The sequence below is a fragment of the Apodemus sylvaticus genome, chromosome X, assembly GCF_947179515.1.
Source record: "Apodemus sylvaticus chromosome X, mApoSyl1.1, whole genome shotgun sequence".
NCBI classification, from domain to species: domain Eukaryota; kingdom Metazoa; phylum Chordata; class Mammalia; order Rodentia; family Muridae; genus Apodemus; species Apodemus sylvaticus.
In genome coordinates, this window is record NC_067495.1 from 147,536,265 (window position 1) to 147,552,103 (window position 15,839).

The 15,839-nt window shown below is 43.4% G+C and overlaps 1 protein-coding gene across 2 annotated transcripts in view; it reads left to right on the forward strand.

Moving 5' to 3' along the window:
* The window catches only part of Mamld1 (mastermind like domain containing 1), a 137,265-nt gene that overhangs the window by 74,160 nt on the left and 47,266 nt on the right, over positions 1 to 15,839 (forward strand). The gene's annotated exons all lie outside the window — the stretch shown is intronic.

The window sequence follows — 15,839 nt, forward strand, 5'->3', positions numbered from 1 at the left end:
GCCTACTTAGCATGCACAAAGCTCCAGATTCAGTCCCCATTACTGCCAAAAGAAATAGCATTAACTCCTGTAAGTATTCTAGAAATGGGGAAGTTATGGTCACTAAGTGGAAAATTTGGTGGAAAAGAGTATGTACCCTCTGTTCATCAGCTCTGTTCAGGGGCCTTGGGATTGTGGTAGGGTTACTCTATAGGTTAAGATGAGTTGGCATGCCCCATATACCTTATATGCTTGCCAAATGCTCTTTGGTTCAAAGATAAGATATTCTTATCACTTTCTTTATGGACAAAATAATAAGGCCAGAGGAACATAGTGCCTTGTAGAGAATGGCTAATGAGAGTTTTATCAACAGTTCCCAGTGAATAGTCCTAAGGGTAGTGTGTTCTGCCTATTCAGAATGACCCAAACCAAGTCTAATCTGTCTTGTCACCTTTAAATAAAAGTAGGGAACTTAGAAAGAAGAGAAAACATACCCCCACCCCATAAAGAGTATGTGGGGTTTGAATCACTTAAATAATATTCTCCCAGTTCCATGTGACACTATTTCCTTTAAATGCCAGTAGGAGGCACTTTCTACCTCCTCTGAAGCATGCAATCCAGGTCAGGGTCTGTGTCCATCAACCTTGGCACTCTGTTCTTTTCTTTGAAGAAAGAGTACTGAAATAAGGAAGGAGATCTCATAACGTCAGAGCTGTGGTTAGTGGTATAAACTGGAACAAGTTCCCTTCATCTTGAATTCTGGGAGTATGAATATGATTTATAAGGGCCTGTCTATGTTGGGCATTGTATCACAATCCCAGGACCCCTTGTATGTGCACAGCTCTAGGCCAAATTCTGGAATCCAAGGCTTTAGTCTTCCTTCACTGAAAGCAAGTCTATCCTATGACGAAGCTTGAAACCAGGAGGAGTGCATCTGGTGTTTTGCCCAATTTATTGCTTCTTATGACTAGATTAGAGGCTCCAATATCCACAGGGTCCTCTGCCCATTACATTCAGCCCTGGGTTCTCAGAACAGAGCACTGTACAAAACAGAATCTCAGGTGTCAGCTGGAACAGATGCTTTTGATCCAGGGGCATCAACAGGTGAAGAGAGGATAACATCTTTATGTCATTTGTGGTGGTTCCATTAACTCTCTGTCCAGCCCAGTCTACTGTTCATCCTGGCAGAAAACTAAGCTGCTTTAGAGTTCCATGGGGAGACAGGGAGTTGGAAATTGAAGTGACTCTGAAATCTCAAGGTTCAAGGGTTGATTTCTATGTCAATGTTCTCTACTTTATGTAGGCTGTAGGCCTGCTTCAGGTACAAGTGTGGCCCCAAGAAGAGAGGATCCTAAGTATGTGAGTTGTACTGAGACCCAGGCCTTGCCTGAGAGCAGTCCCCACCACTTACTGATTTCTTAACTTGAGCTTCAGGCCCCTCAGTTTCCACAATAGACAAGTGACTTTAATAGGTGCTCTCTGCCTACATCAGGATATCTGAGTAAGACACAAATGCAGGCTTGTCCTAAAGTACACAGGATACGACTGGTCTTGGCACCTCTTTAGCAAACAGAGATTAGCACTGGCTCACAATTATTTTTCTCTATCAGAAAGGGAAGGGACAATGTGTCCTTGGAACTCAGTTTGGAGTACAGAGGACCCCTAAGGATGACTATAGTTTCATTGGCAGCCCAGTTGCACAGAGAAGAGCTGGATTTATAGTGCAACTCTGAGTATTCTGGGTCAAGGCCTGCAGTGCGTATGTGCCTTGCTATTTTGGGGATCCTCCCCATGGAGCACGCAGCTGTTCACTCCCTTTGCCTGCCCCCCCCTTCTCCTCCTTCTGCAGCAAGGGCCTTTCCTGCTACTAACACCCAACCAGGGAGGGAAGCCAGGCACAGGCATTGCCTGCAGACTGCTCTTTTCTGCAAGGGCTGAACTACTCACAGTTTGAAGGACACCACTGGGCTCTGCATTTGAGTCCTGGCTGGGTAGTTGTGCAAGTCAGTGACCTGCAAATCAGCCTGTTATAAGAGGAAGATGCTGGGTACGAAGCTCCATTTGGCAGCTTTCACAGGCATGTGGAATCTCACTGCCTACCTCTGAACTGATGGGAACATACAATGTCCTTGTCTGGATTCCTACATAGCCGCTCCCTGCAAATTCCATATTAGGCCCAAGGTAACAGGTGTCTAGAAGTAGAGCCACTACAGGCATAAGGGGCAAATCAGTTGTACTCCTCCAGAGCATGGACCAAAGAAGAGTCTAACAATGCTCAGAAACACATTTGTAGGGAATGTGTAGCCCTGGGGGTCATACCTTGAGGGATGTGCGCCTATGGAACCCCTAAATCCATGCAAGCCTGTGCAAGAATAGGCCTCTCGCTTTCACTAAATACCCTCAGCTGGAAAACTTGATAGGTGTCAGTTTAGGCAAAGATGTGGGTCAAAAGCTGCCCTTGAGGTACTGTGTTCCAGACTTCAAAGGGTAGCTAGACTGCATGCTTCTCAAGTCCAGACCACAAAATTCTGTCTCTGTAGTAACATTATACGGGATAATGTACAAGACCTCCTATCCTTCCCATTCTGCATGCCTGTCTGCCTCTGCTTTCTCTCACTCATATTCCTCTTCTTTCTCACAGATGGTTATCCCTAAGATTTCAACCTTAGAAAGGTGGGTGTGAATCACAGGCCAGGGGACTTCACCACAGCCCAAGGCCAAGGCCAAGGTTCAACAGCTCTGTCATTACTTGCGATCCTTTAAACCCTTTGCCCTTCAGTACAGGCTTGCCTTTGTCTGCCTCCTTCCATTGTCCCAGTCTCCATGGCCACCTGCCTCCCCAGGCATCACTGCTTCACCATTCCTTGTCTTCCCAAAGCTATTTGTTCCTTTCCTGCCCTGTGCCTGAGACATCTTGATTTTCTGCTCCTGCAACTGCTGCTAAGCACCTTGTACATAGTAGGTTCACACCAATATCACTTGTATATCATTTTGTACAGAGTAGGTGCACACCAACATCACTGGACCAATTACTGCCCTTACCAGTTTCTGAGACATGCTTGTCTTGAAGCCTTCCACTGAGAAAGGGAGAACAAGACAGATAACTTGCAGAATACCATTTTCCACAGAGGCTAATTCAAACCTGCAGTGTCACCTGACTGAAACTTTTCTGTAGTTCATCTATAGAAGTGAAGAGGAAACAAGTCTAGCACTCAGAGGCATGCTGTACAGGTTAAAAATTGCATAGCCAGCATAGCACCCTCCAGGTTGCTCAAAGTCATTGGAATAAGATGACAGTTAAGCCATATTATCATAGAGACCCTTGAAGGCCAGAGAGAGATGCTCTGTACAAAATGAAAATTGCCCAACTGCATACAAAGGCTGAGAGCAAGACATAGATAGGGAAATCCAGGAGGGGATGTTGTTCCCTCCTTTCACTGGAGCCAGAGTAGTTGCCAACAGTTGTGCAATAAATGTCATTAGTGTTGGTGAAGCCCAGCATTTGGAACTGCTACATAAATTGCACAGTTCAGAAATGGTCACTTAACTTTCATTATGATTGAAATAATGCAGCACTTCTCCCAAAAGGTTGAAGGCACATTCGTTTATGAACAGTAGGCCAGCACCACATGGTTTTTCTGCTGCATGAGCAAGGGGCTTTGGAAATACGGTATTTCCCAGGGGAAAAAGTTCAACTCATGCCCCAAATCAAGGCTTAGTAAGCTGTGCACTGGGACTACAAGTAGCCCACAGGCTGTCTTGGTAAATAAAGTCCTGCTGGCCCACAGCCCTGCCTATCCATTAGCATTAGCCATTAGTTTCCCACATAGCTGCAGTCACAAGGCCAATGTGGCTTCAAAAGTTTTATCTAGTCACTATATGGGTCCTTCCAGAAGGTTCTAAAGTATGATTCATGTCACTGGGCATGTGGTTCATTTTTTTTTTCTAGAAGCCATTGTTTTCCTTAATAATACTACCCTCAGTACCCACTTGAGATAAAAATCACAGGGCCTCATGCCTGGCCCTGTGTTCCTCTCTCCCCACCCCCTTGTCCTAGTTGATCTCAACCCCACGTTTCTTTTCCTTCCTATGACTTTCATTTCACCTCCCATGAACATACAGAGAAAGCTTTCCCAAACTGGAGCCAATCTTTCCTCTGTTTCACCTTTCCCCACAATGGCTTCCCACTGCAAAAAAGTAAAATAAAATAAAATAAAATAAATAAAATAAAATAAAATAAAATAAAACAAAAAGCCCAAGCCCCTTCCCATGGCCTGTGAGGCCTCTTGAGAACTTATGGCTACTTCCCAGCTCATTGCGTGCCAGGACCACTAATTGCCTCTTAGTCCCTGAAACAGGCCAAGAATCTTTTCCCCAGGGCCTTCCAGCCTATTGCCCTCCTGCCTAGAGTACTGTGCCCTACTATTGCAGCCTGCTTCCTGCATCTGACCTTCATTTAAATGAGAAGGTAATCCTTTTTAACAGTCTGCCAAACCACCATATTTTTAATCTACTGAATGCTTCTGATTTTGTTCTTATTGCTAATGTAGCTTGTGATCTGTCTACTAGAACTCCAGCTCCCTCACTCTGGTTCTTCTCTGCCCAACTTGTACTCACTCTAGTGGGAGTCTGTTATGGGCCCCATGTCATCGCTGCCTTACACTGTTGGAAGGCTTTACCTCTGCGGTGGAGAGGGAAACCAGTGCGCTTTCTTTAGATGCCTCTTGTTCTGGAATAAGCTTTAGGTGAGGATGTTCTCTAGCATTACAATTGCCCTTATGGCCCTCAGAAAAACTAAACACCTCTTCCTTTTTCTCCTCCCTCAAGTTAAGCCCTTTAAGATTGAGAAAAATTAACTTGACCTATATAAAATATCTACAGGAAGTTATTCCCAGAACACCAGCACTTGGGAGGCAGAGGCAGACAGATTTCTGAGTTTCAAGCCAGCCTGGTCTACAGAGTGAGTTCCAGGACAGCTAGGGCTACACAGAGAAAGCTTGTTTCGGAAAACCAAAAAAAAAAAAAAAAAAATGACATTCAGGGGCTAGGCATGGTAGGTTAGACCTGTCAGCAGTTAAGAGTGAGGCTGAGGCAGGGGGATGACTGTCTTAGTTAGGGTTTTGCTGCTATGAACAGACATCATGAACAATGCAAGTTTTATGAAAGATAATATTTAATTGTGTTAATTGGGGCTGGCTTACAGGTTCAGAGGTACAGTCCATTCTCATCAAGGCAGAAGCACGGCAGCATCCAGGCAGGCATGGTGCAGGAGGAGCCGAGGGTTCTACATCTTTATCCAAAGGAAGCCAGGAACAGACTGGGTATGCTCAGGCATCTAGGAGGAAAATCTCCAAGCCAATTCCCACAAAGACACACTTCCTCCAACAAGGCCACACCTTCTAATAGTGCCACTCCCTGGGACAAGCACATACAAACCATCACATTCCACTCCATGGGCCCCATAGGCTTGTTCAAACATGAGTCTATGGGGGACATACCTAAACATAGCATAATGCAAAGTACATTTATTCCAACTTCAAAAGTCCCCATAGTCTATAGCAGTCTCAACAGTCTTAAAAGTCCAAAATTCAAGGTCTCTTCTGAGATTCATCCAATCACTTAACTGTAGTCCCCAAATCAAGACAGGAAACCAGCTGGGCAAACTCCAAACTCTGCATCTCCATGTCTGATGTCAAAGCAGTCTTCAGATAGCCAACTCCTTTTTCATTTTTGATGACTGCAACAAGGTTCTTTCTCCTGGGCTGGTTCCACTCCCTGTTAGCAGCTTTCCTTGGCAGGCGTCCTGTGGCTCTGGCATCTTTAACATCTTGGGTTCCCCAAGTCAACTTCAACTTCACAACTTCTTGTTCTAGTGTCTTAGATCCACACATGATCTTCTGTGCCAAAGGGCTGGCGTCACTTCTTCAGCTCTGCACTCTGTACCACTCCACTGCCACTGCTGTTCTTGGAGGTCATCCCATGGTACTGACATCTCCAAAATGTTGGGGTCTTCCACTGCAACTAGGCTTCACCAATAGCCTCTCATAGGCTCTCTTCATGGTACTAAGTCTCAACTCCTTTGCCTGATCCCTTCAGTCCTGGGCTGTCAATTACAACTGAGTCTACACCTTCACCAATGGCCTTCCATGGCCTCTCACAGTGCCAAGCCTCATCTGTTCTTCATGACTTCTTCATGCCTTCAAAACCAGTACCACCTGGATGATTCTTGTACATTACCAAGTACAGCTGCAGCATGAGGTACAACCTTGGCTATCTCTGGAATACAGCTTCTTTGTGCTCTCAGAAAATATATCCCAGAAGATTTCATTTAAGTGATGCTGGTCTAAATCACCACTAATTTCTTAGCTCCAGCTAGCCAGCATCAGTTGTCCCAGTAGTCGCCTTCTCCTCTTGAATATAAAGCCAGAGACACATGGCCAAAGCTGCTGAGTTCTGCTGCTTGCAGAAGCTGGAACACTGCCCCCTAGTTCTAGTACATTATCAATAGCTTCCTTTTATCCAACTCATTCAATGCCTAAGCTTGGCTGTTCTGGAACTTGGCTCCATAGACTGATTTTGAACTCAGAGATCTGCATGCCTGTCTCCTAAACACTGGGATTAAAGATATGGTCCACCAAGCCTAGATTTAAGTTTTTCTTCAGCTAGAATTTTCTCTGTTCTAGGCTGGCCTTGAACTCAGAGATATGCTTATCTTTGCCTCCTGGGATTAAAGGCTTGTACTACCAAGCCAGGACCTAAATTAGCTGGGTGGAATCTTGCCCCCAGGTCACCACTCCCTTAATTCAATTTAATATCCTTGAATACAGGACTTAGTTCCATTTAACTTCCTGGTGCCCCTTTAATACTCAAACTATATATTTTGAATTTTTTTCTCAGCTTGCTATGTCTGTTCAAAATGTTCTTCATCAGACTTAACCAGAGAACAAAGATTCTGTTGGGTTTTTTTTTTTTTGAGACTTCCTTTGTTGATGCAATTAATATAAATCTCTTTACCTTAGCCTTAGGCAGTCTTTTCAGACAACAGCAAAATTCAGCCATGATCTTCACCAAAACATAACAAAAACAGTCTCTTGGCCACATATTAAAAGTTCTTCTCCACTGAAACCTCTTGGGCCATCAGGACTACACAGTTCAAATGACCCTCAGCAACACTGGCTTCCAAGTTCCTACTAGGATAGCCCATTAAGCCCCACTTAAAGCATTCCATGGCTTTCCAAATCCAAAGTCCCCAAATCCACATTCTTCCAAACAAAAGCATGGTCATGCCTATCACAGCAATATCCCAGTCCCTGGTACCAACTTCTGTCTTAGTTAGGGTTTTGCTGCTGTGAACAGGCACCACGACTAATGCAAGTTTTATAAAAGATAACATTTGATTGGGGCTGGCTTACAGGTTCAGAGGTTCAGTCCATTGTCATCAAGGCAGAAGCACGGCAGCATCCAGGCAGGCATGGTACAGGAGGAGCTGAGGGTTCTACATCTTTATCCAAAGGAAACCAGGAACAGACTGGGCATGCTCAGGCATCTAGGAGGAAAGTCTCCAGGCCCACAGTGACACATGTCCTCCAACAAGGCCACACCTTCTAATAGTGCCACTCCCTAGGGCAAGCCTATCCAAACCATCACAGTGCTAGCATGGACTACAAAGTGAGTCCCAGGTCCTCTAAAGCTATATGAATGTGACTCTATGTAAATCCTGCCCCTCACACACACACACACACACACACACACACACACACACACACACATATATATAAGAAGGGGGCACACATTTCAATTACATAACCATAATTATTACACATATAATAAAATAAATATACATTCTAAATTTATTATTTTCATATAACCTAATCTTGTTTACTGTGTCCTTTGGGGCTATGAAATAATATGTTTGTGGTCAAAACTGAAATAGAATTCATTACAAGACTGGCTAATAGCCTCAAATGCATACTCTTTAAAAGTACATTTAAATGAAGGAGTTTTCACTTCATAAAATGGAGCACTGGGAATTTTCTTTCAATGGAAAATTCCTGCTGCATTTTATTATGATTTGGTTTACAAAAGTTAGCCTTGCACACATCTGTCCAGGAGCACAGCCGATGACTAAGGGAAGATCTGCCTTGAATGGCAAATGCTGCTGAGTTAACAGCTATTTTAGGACCACCAGAGTGGGTTTGAATTTTAAAGAGTGGAATGAGAGATAATATTTATTTGGTATCTACACCATGCCAGGCACTATGCTAACATTACATTTTAAGTTACAGAATCCTGAAAAGAAAGTTGCATAGTAGCCCCACTCTCCCATTTTGTAGGTAGCAAAACATATTGCAGGTTCTGGGCCTCTCTCCAGACCTCTTAGCATCTCACATTGATGAATTCTATCATTGAAATTTAATATCCAGAAGTCTCTTTCACAAGACCATTCATTTTCCTGCAAAGCTTTAATATTCAAACAGTTTCTGACAGTTCAGATGCACACCTAAGCCCTCAAGTCCCCTGAGGCACATAATGGGCTTTGGAATCAAGTGGTTGAACCCGGGAACTTCAGCAAACTCCTATGAACCAAACTCCCTTCCTGTACACCTTAAAGAAGGCATGTCCTTCTCTGAGGTCATTACTATCCTGTGATGTGTAATTTAGAAATCCCTGGGAAAGTATAATATTCCCTACAGGGACATCGAAACACAGTAATGCACACTAAACAGCAGGTTTTTGTTCTCTTGGTATGTAAAGCTGAAATGACCTGTCATTCCCTCAGTGCCCCAGAATAAACTCTGAGTTCAACTAAGGAGGCTGACCTAGTGCAGAGGTAGCCACACACTCAACATCATGGATGACTGAGTTCTTGACATTCTGGCACTGTACTATACTCCAGAGTCTTGAATGACAGAGGCTCCTCTACCACTCACTAACTGTATGACTTTATTAACTCACTTGGCTTCGAGGAGATTCTTGTTACCCATGTGCAAAAGTTATATTCTAAGCAGAGCTCTGTCTATATGTTAGTGTTGTTTTTGAAAGCCAAGAATCATGAATAAGAATGTGCACTGACCACTGACAGAGGCTGAGACCTTAAAGGCCAAGACTTGGTTGCAAAGACTTAGAAAAAGCCCAGCAGCTTAAGAACCGGTATAGATTCTGTCTATTGTTTGAATGCTCATTTGCAAGTAGCACATATTCCTAAATCTCTCAAAAGGCTTTGCTACCTAGAGTCACCATAGTCAGAATATGCCTGTTCTTTATCCATCCCCTTCTTCTTTCTCCTCCTTCTACTCTCTTCTCTCCTTCTCTCCTTTCTCTGTCTCTGACATATTAGTTATCTTTGTTTTGCTTTCTGTATGTTTTCTGAGACAGGGTCTCACTATCTTCTGGCCTTGAACTTCCTATATATCTCAAGCAAGCCTCTAATTTGTGACATTCTTGCTTCTGCTAAGATTGCATATGTGTACTACCACACCAGGATCAGACACACCAATTGCTTCCTCTGGCCAGATTTTTCCCAGAGACAGTTCTAGAGGAGTTTCCCAGGTAGTTACATGGATGAGGACTACATGGTGAACTTACCTTTGTGCTAGGTTCCAGACGTAGAGCTATGCCATAGGGCATGGAAAATGGAGATACACCTGATGGGGTACAACTAACTTGTGGAGGAGAAGGCCTTCACTGGGGCTTCCTGTCTTGAGGGAAATACAGTTCAGGCTAGATACTTCATTCTATCTGACATGAGAATGTCACATCCCATCCAATACAAATCATAATAACACATGAGTTCCTTCGAACACTGCAGTAAGAGTTTAGGGTCTTGCCAAACTTTTCCGGAGTTACAATTGTAGGTCAGAAAGGATCCCAAGTCTTTAGAAAGCACAGAGCCGAGACTTTCGGGGAGTGGGGGGGCTAGAAAAGGGGAAATCATTTGAAATGTAAATAAATTATATCGAATTAAAAAAAGAAAAAAAAAGAAAAAAAAGATACATACTTGATGCAAAAAAAAAAAAAAAAAAAAAAAGAAAGAAAGCACAGAGCCAGTTTTCTGGTTGCTGAATTTCCCTTGGCCTTCTGCCTTTGCTAGAAGTTATCACAGATTACAAGAACCTCTGGATGCCTTTGCTTGGCCTCAAGATGGGGAATGCACTGCTTGTATTCATATATTTATTTTTTGTAGAAATGTGGTTTTCCATCTTTAAAAATGCTCAACTTCATTAGTCATCAGGGAAATGCAACTCAAAACAACCCTGAGATTTCACCTTACACCAGTCAGAATGGCTAAGATTAAAAACTCAGGAGACAGCAGGTGTTGGCGAGGATGTGGAGAAAGAGGAACACTCCTCCACTGCTGGTGGGGTTGCAAATTGGTACAACCACTCTGGAAATCAGTCTGGCAGTTCCTCTGAAAACTGGCCACATCACTTCCGAAAGATCCTGCTATACCACTCCTGGGAATATACCCAGAGGATTCCCCAGCATGTAATAAAGATATGTGCTCCACTATGTTCATAGCAGCCCTATTTATAATAGTCAGAAGCTGGAAAGAACCCAGGTATTCCTCAACAGAAGAATGGATGCAAAAAATGTGGTATATATACATAATGGATTACTATTCAGCTATTAGAAACAATGAATTCAAGCCGGGCGGTGGTGGCGCACGCCTGTAATCACAGCACTTTGGGAGGCAGAGGCAGGCAGATTTCTGAGTTCGAGGCCAGCCTGGTCTACAGAGTGAGTTCCAGGACAGCTAGGGCTGTACAGAGAAACCCTGTCTCGGAAAAAAAAAATCCAAAAAAAAAAATTCTGTAGAAACAATGAATTCATGAAATTCTTAGGCAAATGGATGGAGCTGGAGAACATCACACTAAGTGAGGTAACCCAGTCTTAAAAGATCAATCATGGTATACACTCACTAATAAGTGGATATTAACCTGGAAAACTGGAATACCCAAAACATAATCCACACATCAAATGAGGTACAAGAAGAACAGAGGAGTGGCCCCTGGTTCTGGAAAGACTCAGTGTAGCAGTATAAGGCAAAACCAGAACAGGGAAGTGGGAAGGGGTGGGTGGGAGAATAGGGGGAGGGAAGGGGGCTTATGTGACTTTCTGGGAGTGGGGGACCAGAAAAGGGGAAATCATTTGAAATGTAAATAAAAAATATATCGAATGAAATTTAAAAAAGAGAGAGAGAAATAAAGAGAGATAGAAAATAGAGGGCTGAGAACTGGTCATGACCACGTGGAAAGAGGGGAGAAGAATGGGAGAGGGAACAGGGAGGTAAGAGAAAAAAGAGAGTATAAGGGCAAGAGAGAGAAAGCAAGAAAGGTAGGAGGGGCCTGGCATCCCCTTTTATAGTGGGCTGTTACCAGGTAACTGTGAGGCAGGGAAAACCTGGCTGTAACCAGGTGACTGTAGGGTAGAGTCCAGCCAGAATGATGGCCACAGGGTTATGTCCAACACCTGAGTGCACTGTAGTGCAGTTGAGTTTGTTCAGGAGTTCTCTAGAGAGCAGAGGCAGTTTTACTGGGACAGTTTTTACAGAGAAACAGGTGAAGACAGAACAAACCAGAGAATAAGAAGGATCCAGAAGATTATAACAGATTGCCAGAGTTAGTTTGAGGCCAAGTAGAACAATTCAGTGAGAAGCTGAGAGAAACCCATTTGAATAAGTCAGCTTGGAGAGAAGTTTTGAGCCAGAACAGCCAAGTTAAACCAGCCTGCCAGAGTAGAGAAAGAATCAGAAAGGGTGAGCCTATTTAACAGTAATGACAATTACACATGGTAAATAAAAACTGTTTATATCAAAAAAAAGAAAAAATGTACTCTATTCATCCAATGCCATATTATTCACCCATGAATTAATGAAGTATTGACGCATGCCACAAAATAGATGGACCTAGAAAACATTCTCAGGAAAAGAAACAATACACAAAAAGGCTACATTTTATATAGCTGAATTTCTATGAAATATTGAAAATATCTAAAACTAGAGAGACAGAAAGATGGACGGTTGCAGCTCAAGTTAGATGAATTCTCTAAACTAGAGTCCCTGGTTTAGAGATCATCCTTTTAGGTCTAGAGGAAATAGAACTCAAGGGGTCCTAGTGGACAAGCAATATAATTTAATAGCTACTAAGGGACCCAGCACACAAGGGACTGCTTGATCATGGCTTAAGTAGAGCTGGGGCTTCCATGTTCACCCAGTCACAACCAAAGTCTTAGAGCTATCCTGTGTGGTCCATTGTTTCTCCACAACTACCATAACTAAAGGTAACCTGGCATTTGATGTTTCTATAGTAGCTCTCAGGTTGATCTATGTTGTTTCAATCCGGCTCTGACAGGTGTTGAGTTTCTGAAATGCACTACAATACTCCCTAAAACTCTGAGACCACCAAGTCTCAGTCCAGAGGATTCCCCACCTAGCTCACCTCTAATCATATTACCAGTAGTAATAAGGCATCCACAATTGCCTGGAGGACCCTGCATCAGGAGATCAAGCCAATAAAATGGTACTCATGAGAAGGCCTGAGCAGACTAGGAGAAAGGGAGAGACCCAAAACCACCCATCCTGCATGCACATATCTGCCAAATGGGAAGCCTCAGAAGGGCTTTTGTGTTTTAAAAGTAAAGCTAGTTTGCTTGGCAGGTCTGTGAGTGACATCCCACAGGGAGGTGTGGAAATCTAGAGATAAAGTCCATCTATCTACAGCCCAGGGCAGCATAGAGACATTTGAGCACAATGATGGAATTTAACAACTTACCAGCTTATGGTTTGTGTGAACTCTACCAGCTTGCATAATATCTAAGAATTACTGCCTGAGGGTGTTTTCTACTAGTCCTGTCACTTTACAGATGAAGAGCCTTCTGTCATTTTTGTAAGTGCTGCCCAGGTACATGTTAGAGCCCCCTTTACCTCAATATTTGATGTCTTCCATGTTTTGATGGCTCTTTGAAGTACTGGAGCAAAAGGGACATTTTCTTGGTATCTTGGCTGTGCAGCCTGATACACCTCAGTCACATAATCCCTGTAGCAAAAGGCTGAACGGTCAGAAGACTCCATATAATTTATAACATTTAACTGAGTCCTGCGATGAAGCACTATAGAATGGAGGCCCCACAGCAACTAGAGAGGGCTTTTTCAGAAGCCACACATGGAATCAGTGTATACCAGCATCTCTGGACTATGTATGCCTGGACTATGTATGAAGGCCAGCCACTGCTACTCTGAGACCATCTGCCTAATCATCTCACCCTCATCTCCAAGTAGGAAAATGTCCTGTCCTCCAGGTTGGGAGTAGGAGCCAATATTTGCTTCTCTGTTGATTCAGGCAAGGCAAGGGCATTAACAAATCCCTATCTTTAAGTCAAGATTCTTACTCCAGACCACCTAGCAACCGAGACTGGGGTCCTTTCTTGTAATACAATTAGTACCCAGGGGCTCTTGCCTATCCTACCCATGATTCTCTAGAGCTGCTTGTCTTGCAAGTCTGGGAAAGCTGACAATCTTGTTTGTCCTATTAGAAACTTTGGCTTCAGTTTATGGGGACGTTTTTCCAAAACGAACATACAAATGATACATGCCCAAATACGGAAATGGATAGTATATACTAGGATATTTACCTGCACCTCCAAATTCATCTAGGTATTTGCTGTAATTTCTCCCTTCCTGTAAGCCTAATCCTGATATGGACACATGTGCACCTAGACATATCTAAAATCTTGGGTTTTCATACCTCAACTTACCCAATGTTCAGTGAAAGCAGAAGCTATGAAACTGAAGTACAGTCCACCCCAAGAAATACAGCTACTTTTTTTTTTTTTATATCCTTGATGTCTTTGGCTGGTTTTCTTACAGTTCATCCAAGGCATCCCAAGCTATTAAAAGCTTTTACCACTGAGTCACAAATACAGAGCTATATATCCACTAACAAAGGGAAGCCTCATTGAAAAGCAAAAGCTCAGAAGAAGCTATGGCTGCCCCTCTACCAAAACAGCAGCCTAGTTGGGCAGTACCAAGGAGACACGCCTGGAGGCAGCCAAGGGGAGACTGCCTCCTCATTAGCTATCCCCATAGTATTCACTGTGGTGAGCACCAGCAACTGCCTGGCTGTGGACTTAACATAGCATATCAGATTCAAACAGTGCACGATGACCCTTGACACATTCTCACTTATGTGACCACTGGATTCGCAACCTCTTGCCACCTTATTCCCAACAGTTTCATGGCAGACCAACAATTCAACAAAAGGTCTATGAGCCCTGCCAGTGAATTTTAGATTCCCAGACAGCCAGAATTCCAGGCTTACATTCCCATCACCCCTCCCCTCCCGTCCATCTCATCCCACTCTCCGGATGCCTGCTTGCTTGTGTTTAGACTCACTATTGTGAAAACTGTTGTATAGATCATGCCACCATGAAATAGCATATAGTGCCCAACTGTTACTAACCTTTGTTCCCTGCAAGAGGCTGGTTATCAAAATCAATACTATATAAACACCTATTGATTCATTTTAGACATTTTTTTTTGTTAGTTTTAGCCTATCTTTGGATTCCTTGACATACAATTGAAGAGACCAAGTATCAGTTTGGAATTTGAGGGACTTGTTTGTAGGCTGTTCCATACATGGCTAGAGGAGGTGCCAAGTTCACTATGTGCCAAATCACTTAGGTTCATATGTCCATTGGTTCACTCAGCTGCTATTTACTATTTATTTACTTTATTTGCTGTGGGCCAAACACTCAGTAAACTGCTTCCTGAACATCTTGAGAACACCAGGGTTTCTGAACCCCAACCAGGCCCCTGGATAGGAAACTTGGCATGGAAGACTGGATAGGCCTCTTCTACACACCCATTCCTGCTCAACCTGCAGTACTCAGCCCTCAAATGAATTTGGCAACAGGTCGACTTCCCTTGTTTGAATCACGAGCATCTCAAAAAAGCCAAGGAAGATGCTGCAGTGCTCTACTGTGAGGATGAATGGAGACAAGAGACTGAGAGGCAACTGGGTGCTCACTTGTAGTGCCCCCTTCATCTGGCCTTGAACCACTGGATAGGCAATATAAGACAAGCCCTGCCTGCTTCCTGAGGGGTAGCCATTGCTATGGGAAGATACTGAATTTCCAGAGCCCTTGAAGATCTGCATTAGGAATGTCACAACCCTTTGAGGCCCTACATGTATAACAGAGTCTATCCATTCCAGTGAAGAAAGCAGCAACAGGACCTAAGAACTCTTTTCTCATCATTTCTCACATGATAAAGTGAGCTCAGAGAGTATACATGGAAAGGGCAAACCCTCACTGTATCAACCTCATGACCAGGGACCTATGCAATGCTGCCTATGTCCACTGCCTGAGCTCTCCCCTGGATTCAATTACTATAGTTAATTTTTATGGGAGGATCTGGCAATCTGGCTAGTTCTAAGTGATTCTCGTGTTCAGGAAGTCTTGGAGCACACAGCTCTGGGTGGGGTTACTTTGATGTTCACTTGGCCATGAAAGCCATGACCTTAGTCTACTGCAGATGAGGAGCTGCCAGAATTGGCATTCTATCCTTATTCTGATATGAATGTCTCTGCCTCCTCTCCCTTACCTACTGACAGACAACTCATGGTTATTAACATGACTGAATGGTGGATAAGAATATGAAGCAGGGAAACAAAAGTATTGCTTTGCCCCTAAAGACTGTTTATATATCTGATCCCACAGTGGGGCCTCTTCCTGTTGTTTGATATCTCCCCAACCCAAGGATACATCTGCACAGAGGAATTCCTTACTTAAATAACTTCATACTTGGGCTTTTCTTTTATTGCAACTTTTTCTCATTAAAAACAAACAGTACAGACATGCAGAAA